A 6,533-nucleotide genomic window follows, 5' to 3' on the forward strand; every position below is an offset into this window, starting at 1 on the left:
CTTTGAAAGGGCACGGCCGATTTCCTTCCCCATCCACCCCTCACCCGACCTTGCGCTCCGTCTCTAATGACCTCGTTGTCGACGGGACGTTAAACACTAATCTCCTCCTCCCCAAAGAAAGCAGGTCTTGACAGATGTGAGAAATATCGAACTATCAGTTTAATAAGGCACAGATGCAAAATACTAACGCGAATTCTTTACAGACAAATGGAAAAAACTGGTAGAAGCCGACCTCGGGGGAGATCAGTTTGGATTCCGTAGAAACGTTGGAACACGTGAGGCAATACTGACCCTACGACTTATCTTAGAAGAAAGATTAAGGAAAGGCAAACCTACATTTCTAGCATTTGTATACTTAGAGAAAGCTTTTGAAAATGTTGACTGGAATACTCTCTTTAAAATTCTAAAGGTGGCAGGGGTAAAATACAGGGAGCGAAAGGCTATTTACAATTTGTACAGAATCCATATGGCAGTTATAAGAGTCGAGGGACATGAAAGGGAAGCAGTCATTGGGAAGGGAGTGAGACAGGGTTGTAGCCTACCCCAAATGTTATTCAATCTGTATATTGAGCCAGCAGTGAAGGAAACAAAAGAAAAATTCTGAGTAGGTATTAAAATCCATGGAGAAGAAATAAAAACTTTGAGGTTCGCCGATGACATTGTAATTCTGTTAGAGACGGCAAAGGACCTGGAAGAGCAGTTGAACGGAATGGATAGTGTCTTGAAAGGAGGATATAAGATGAACATCAACAAAAGCAAAACGAGGATAATGGAATGTAGTCAAATTAAGTCGGGTGATGCTGAGGGAATTAGATTAGGAAATGAGACACTTAGAGTAGCAAAGGTTTTGCTATTTTGGGAACAAAATAACTGATGATGGTTGAAGTAGAGAGGATATAAAATGTAGACTGGCAATGGCAAGGAAAGCGTTTCTGAAGAAGAGAAATTTGTTAACATCGAGTATAGATTTACGTGTCAGGAAGTCATTTCTGAATGTATTTGTATGGAGTGTAGCCATATATGGATGTGAAACATGGACGATAAATAGTTTAGACAAGAAGAGAATAGAAGCTTTTGAAATGCAGTGTTACAGAAGAATGCTGAAGATTAGATGGAAAGATCACATAACTAATGAGGAAGTATTGAATAGGATTGGGGAGAAGTATGTGACACAACTTGACTAGAAGAAGGGATCGGTTGGTAGGACATGTTCTGAGATATCAAGGGATCACCAATTTAGTATTGGAGGGCAGCGTGGAGGGTAAAAAGCGTAGAGGGAGACCAAGAGATGAATACACTAAGCAGATTCAGAAGGATGTAGGTTGCGGTAGGTACTGGGAGATAAGCTGGCACAGGATAGAGTGCATGGAGAGCTGCATCAAACCAGTCTCAGGACTGAAGACCACAACAACAAAAACATTCATCCTTTGCATGGATACGGTAACAACTTGCTACATATCCTCCATTTCTTCCTGGACCCTTGTTTATGTAGATGATGTGGTACTTGCCGACAGGAAGAAATGGAGGATATGTAGCAAGACAGCAGACCCCGCAAGTCGGGATTAATGCTTGGAAAGATTGTCTCTTAAAGTATCATATGGTGTACTAATTAACAAACCCTTCTCTTGAAGTAAGATGTTCAATATCTGCAAAAGCATATTTCCGTCTATAATTAAATGCACACCCTAGCTGCAAACAGGCGCTGATGTACTTCATTAGGGACATGCTGAAAGTGTGTGCCCCGACCGGGACTCGAATCCGGGACCTCCTGCTTACATGGCAGACGCTCTATCCATCTGAGCCACCGCGGGCACAGAGGATAGTGCGTCTGCAGGGACTTATCCCTTGCACGCTCCCCGTGAGATCCACATTCCGAACATGTCCACACCACTACATTCGTAGTGCGCCTAATAGATGTTTGCCCATCACACTCATTACTCGTGGCAGATTAATCTACCAAGTCCCGTACGAGTTCGGGCATAGCGTGTGCGATCGCACAAGAAGGTCAATGGCCGGGAAGCCATATTTTAACTATATATGACGGTATTATCTGTTCCAGAATGTAGTGGTGTGGACATGTTCGGAATGTGGATCTCACGGGGAGCGTGCAAGGGATAAGTCCCTGCAGACGCACTATCCTCTGTGCCCGCGGTGGCTCAGATGGATAGAGCGTCTGCCATGTGAGCAGGAGGTCGCGGATTCGAGTCCCGGTCGGGGCACACATTTTCAAGATGTCCCCAATGAAGTACATCAACGCCTGTTTGCAGCTAGGGTGTCCATTTAATTATCATTTCATTTCTAGCAAAGCTGCATGGTCATCCACAGTAACTGTTCTTTCTGGAACAGATACTACCGTCATATATTATATTTCCGTCTGCTACTTGGGTAACTCTTTAGTCCTACTCGATCATGTTTGCTACTTCGCCTGAGACCACGAACTAGGCAGAGCACTTCCATGTGCGGCTCTATATTGACCTCCGTGCGAGGGTCCTGCTGTGCTGAGAAAGAGGGCGTGGCTGCTTCAGCGTCTCCCTGTCGTCATCGCGAATTGCAGTGTGACATCATTAAAGCAGTGTAGTGTGACACCGCGAGCTTTGGACGACACCACAGTGACTTTGTCATCAGAGTGAGCTGCCTTGAATTTCTTCTGTTTCTGGTGATTAGCGGTGGCGCCACTCTGGTGACTGCCTTTAGGCTTCCAGATGAAAGCGAAGCGCCAAAGCTCCATCCTGTAACGATCCTTGACAGAAACGCCTCTCCAACGGTCTCAAACTCCTCCAACAGCTCAGATGAGATGTGATCTGTTGTGGGCTCTCTTGAGGCTCATCTGGACCACACTTTCGAACATCTAAGCCTCTATCATAGCACATGTCCTTCCAATGTTCCCTGACTGTAGAACTGTGATGCACCAGTCTGCATGAGTAACGATATGTACGGGATTTAGTGGCAGAGGCTGTGACAGAACTTTCCAAAGAGGCTGATCGTGGAGCTGAGTTTCTATACTCACTGATGATTTAATTCTCTGTACTCATCGCCCAACACTTCTCCTGTCAACTGCATCATTACCATATACAATACACGAACGTTTATGGATGTTCATACTGATTTGTTTTACCGTAACCAAGAATCCAATTGAAGCGCGTTGCTTGTAACGAGTGTCTTGCTTGGGCGCCATTTTCATCGTTACATCTCTACCATCCGTCTAAACTGTCCAAAACTTCGCATACGTGCGAAAGAAAACACAAATTTGAAGCGCGTCAATGGACGTTTTCCTATATACACTACTGAGCGAGGTGGCGCAGTGGTTAGACACTGGACTCGCATTCGGGAGGACGACGGTTCAATCCCGCCATCCTGATTTAGGTTTTTCGTGATTTCCCTAAATCGCTCCAGGCAAATGCCGTGATGGTTCCTTTGAGAGGGAACGGCCGACTTCATTTCCCATCCTGTGCTAATCCGATGAGACCGATGACCTCGCTGTCTCGTCTCCTTCCCCAAACAACACAACCCCAACCCTATATACACTGACGGAAAAAAATCCTAAAACCAAGGAGTTGCGCAACATAAATGAAAGCTGGTAGGCGCGTTGCTACATTCCTATTGAGATGTGGTGCCATTCGCAAAAAGGCTATCGCTAGTAGTGCCAGTATGAGCATGTAGATCAAATTTGCTTTAAATACACACACTGTAACGGTCGTGGGCGTTAGTTACCTTTGAGACTGCACGTGGTGAATCGATGTTAGTCACGAATACCTTTAAGGCGACGAAGTCGCCGTTGGCCACTGCGTCTTCCTTGGTGAAAGGCAGTGCTTGAAATCTGATGTTATCCGCGCGCTCTTGACTCTGTGGATCTCGGAATACTGAATTCCCCAAAGATTTTAGAAATGGAATGTCCCGTTCGCCTAGTTGCAACTACCATTCCGCATGCAAAGTATGTTAATTCCCTTAGTCCGCCCGTGATCACGTTTGAAGTCTATTCGCGTGAATCACAAATGACAGTTCCGCTAATGCACTGCCCTTTCATACAGTTTCTACGCGGTGCTGCTTCCATCTTTATATGTGCATTTAGCTATCCCGTGACTTCCGAGGAGATCAATTTGGGTTCGAGAGAAGTATAAGCGATACAACATTGACCATAAGTTTTGCCCTAGAGCTTGGTTTGAATATTTAGAGAAATATTTTCACAGTGTAGGCTGGATTACATGCTATCTGAGGTAGCAGGGATAAAACACACGGAGCATAAGCTTATCATCAGTTTGTACAAAAACTGAACTGCAGTTAGAAGTATCAAAAGGACACGACAAAGGAGCAGTAATTGAAGAATTACTTGTAGCGTGTCCTCTATTTATTGAATTTGTTCGTTGAGGAAATTGTTAAGGACACCAAAGACAAATTTGAAATGAAAATTAAAGTACAGGGAGAATTAATAAAAGTGATAAGGTTTTTTCGTGACATTGTAATTGTGTCGGAAAGAGCAAAGGAGAAGGGAGATGGACTGAACGAAATGGATAGTGTCTTGAAGAGAGATTACAAGGTGATGACGGAGACCAGCAGGCTGATTGAAGTGGATGTTGAATTCGGTAGCTACTCCTAAGTGAAGAACCTGGCGCAGTATGGACCCGTGTGGAACGCTACAGTCGCCGGGCTGAGTAGCGCAGCCAGTGTTTACTGAACAGGAGTCTCTAGAACGGATGGCGTTGTCCTGAAGAAAAGCTTTGGGAATAAATTGAAAGTTTTCTTAATTACGTTCAGAGCCTAAATTATGTCCAAATATTTTTCTATGTGTATAGTGAACTCCATTCTCAGCCCCTGACAAGTTTAGAAATGCGTGAAAAACGTCACTTTTTCATCCTGGTGCAGGTAGCTATGGACATAACTATAGTTATAGAATTGCAGCGGATTATTAAAGACAAATTTCCTCAGCAGATACACCACTGGCCATTAAAATTGCTACACCACGAAGATGACGTGCTACAGACGCGAAATTTAACCGACAGGAAGAAAATCCTGTGATATGCAAAGGATTAGATTTTCAGAGCATTCAGACAAGGTTGGCGTCGGTGGCGACACCTACAACGTGCTGACATGAGGAAAGTTTCCAAACAGCTGATGACCGGCGTTGCCTGGTGAAACGTTGTTGTGATGCCTCGTGTAAGGAGGAGAAATGCGTACCATCACGTTTCCGACTTTGATAAAGGTCAGATTGCAGCTTATCGCGATTGCGGTTTATCGTATCGCGATATCGCGACATTGCTGCTCGCGTTGGTCGAGATCCAATGACTGTTCGCAGAATATGGAATCGGTGGGTTCAGGAGGGTAATATGGAACGCCGTGCTGGATCCCAACGGCCTCGTATCACTAGCAGTCGAGATGTCAGGCATCTTATCCGCATGGCTCTAACGGATCGTGCAGCCACATCTCGATCCCTGAGTCAACAGGTGGGGACGTCTGTGAGACAACAACCATCTGCACGAACAGTTCGCCGACGTTTGTAGCATGGACTATCAGCTCGGAGACCATGGCTGCGGTTACCCTTGACGCTGCATCACAGACAGGAGCGCCTACGATAGTGTACTCAAAGGCGAACCGAAGTGCACGAATGGCAAAACGTCATTTTTTCGGACGAATCCATGTTCTGTGTAGAGCATCATGACGGTCGCATCCGTGTTTGGTGACATCGCGGTGAACGCACATTGGAAGCGTGTATTCGTCATCGCCATACTGGCGTATCACCCGGCGTCGTGGTTTGGGGTACCCTTGGTTACACGTCTCGGTCACGTCTTGTTCGCATTGACTACTCTTTGAACAGTGGACGTTACATTTCAATGGTGTTACGACCTGTGGCTCTACCCTTCATTCGATCCCTGCGAAACCCTACATTTCAGCAGTATAATGCACGACAGCATGTTGCAGGTCCTATGTGGGCCTTTCTGGATACAGAAAATGTTCGACTGCTGCCCTGGCCGAAACATTCTCGTGATCTCTCACCAGTTGAATACGTGTGGTCAATGGCGACCGAGCAACTGGCTCGTCACAATACGCCAGTCACCACTCTTGATGAACTGTGGTATCGTGTTGAAGCTGCATGGGCAGCTGTACCTGTACACGCCATCCAAGCTCTGTTTGACTCAATGCCCAGACGTATCAAGGCCGTTATTACGGCCAGAGGTGGTTGTTCTGGGTACAGATTTCGCAGGATCTATGCACCCAAATTGCGTAAAAATGTAATCACATGTCAGTTCTAGTATAATATATTTGTCCAATGAATACCCGTTTATCATCTGCATTTCTTCTTGGTGTAGCAATTTTAAGTGTCAGTAGTGTATATACACTGTGAAGGGTCATTTAGCAAGACTAACTCTTTGAAGATGCACGTACTAGATAACTATGGATGAACAATACGTGTTATTTTCATGGTTCACTTTTGTACAGTCAGTTCTTTTTTCGTATGTTTTGTGTTATCCTTCAATCCATTCCAACGAAAGTTTTTGTTGTCAGTTTACTGTGCTTTCATAATCGTTTATGAAATGACA

The 6,533-nt window shown here is 45.0% G+C and overlaps 1 non-coding gene across 1 annotated transcript; it reads right to left on the reverse strand.

Annotated features, from left to right (window-relative positions):
* Positions 1–1,737: 1,737 nt before the first annotated feature.
* Positions 1,738–1,812, reverse strand: Trnat-ugu. Its single transcript has one exon. It is a non-coding gene; the product is annotated as a tRNA-Thr (tRNA).
* Positions 1,813–6,533: the final 4,721 nt, after the last annotated feature.

Source organism: Schistocerca piceifrons, chromosome 9, assembly GCF_021461385.2.
Source record: "Schistocerca piceifrons isolate TAMUIC-IGC-003096 chromosome 9, iqSchPice1.1, whole genome shotgun sequence".
Taxonomy (NCBI): domain Eukaryota; kingdom Metazoa; phylum Arthropoda; class Insecta; order Orthoptera; family Acrididae; genus Schistocerca; species Schistocerca piceifrons.